Source organism: Phaethon lepturus, unplaced genomic scaffold (genome assembly GCF_000687285.1).
Source record: "Phaethon lepturus isolate BGI_N335 unplaced genomic scaffold, ASM68728v1 scaffold34295, whole genome shotgun sequence".
In the NCBI taxonomy this organism is placed as follows: Eukaryota; Metazoa; Chordata; class Aves; order Phaethontiformes; family Phaethontidae; genus Phaethon; species Phaethon lepturus.
The window spans coordinates 312-1643 of NW_010538968.1; positions in this window are offsets into that span (position 1 = coordinate 312).

Below are 1332 nucleotides of genomic sequence, written 5' to 3' on the forward strand. Positions count from 1 at the left end.
CGCCCGGGCCCAGCCTTTTGCCCCAGGGCTCCCCTGCCACGGCTACCCACGTCTGAGGTGTCAGAGCTTCTTGCCCTTTAGGATGAGACGAAACAGCGGAAACATGGGCAGGTAAACCTGGTCCAAGCCCTGCTTGAGCCTGCAGGGAACCTGTGGGAGGTGACTGCATTCACGCTGCCGGGATGTTGGGATAAAACCTGGAGATGGGGCTCCAGGTCCCCAACTCCACTGCAAGGCACACGGTTTGCAGATGCTTCAGCAGCAGTTGCCAGGAGCCCTGCCGGTCTGGCTGCCCAAGGCGCCACGTGCTGCCGCACACCCTGGTGCTGCTGGGCACTGGGGGCCCAGGGACACTGCAGCCTTGTTCCATTTGTGGCAAGGAAGGGACTACCAGTCCTGCTGCTCACACCGCACCGCTGCCCAGGGCCCCAGCAGCCTCCCAGGCCCCTGGCGCCCTGCTGGCACGAGGAGGGGCAAGACGGGTTCCTGCCAGATCGCTAGGAAAGGGGCCAGGGCAAGGGCAGGCAGGCAGGGCAGCTGGTAGGACGCTCTGGGGATGCAGGGGGACACAGTATGGGGAGGCCCCACTTCCCAGTGGGGTGCAGAGCTTCCCACCTGGCTGAGCCCAGGGCACAAGGGGCCACATGGCAGGGACAGCCACGGGGACAGCCAAGACAAGTGCTGCAGAGCTGCCAGCCACAGGCCAGGAGGGCGAGTGAGGCCAGGAGAGGCTGTGCCAAGCAAAGTGCAGGCACAGGCAGGGAGGCTGACAGGGCCCATGGCCAGCTGGCACCCAGTGCAGGCTGGGGACACGCCCTGGGTGCCCTGAGCCGGGTGCTGCATGACCCCAAAGGCCACGTGCATGGGCCAAGGCCAGCTCAGCCAGCGGTGCAGGGGACGGGTCCGTGCCGGGGGCAGAGCTGCCCCACAGAGATGAGCGTGTCTGCTCGCAGCCCAGCGCTGGCGTGAGTCATCGTCTGGGCTAAACGAAAACACGTGTCCAGCCTCGTACAGGCTCCTCACTCAGCTTGAGGTGCCGGACACTGTAAACAGGGGCTGGGAGGAGACAGGGCCAGCCTGGCTGGGCTCTCAGGGGGCCCCAGCCCTCCCAGCTCTCTGCACCGTGGGTCTGGGTCCTCACACCCGTCTGCAGCCCGGCCACCGCAGGAACAGGTTCCCTCCTTCCCCCAAGCACGGCCGGTCCCCGCAACAAGGCAGCGCTGGGGCAGGCATGGGGGGCCCAAGGCCAAAAGACGCCCCTGAACCCCAGTAGCCAGTCCCAGTCCTGCCTGATGGCAGAGCTGCCTGAGGGGCCAGGGGGGAACAGGGACC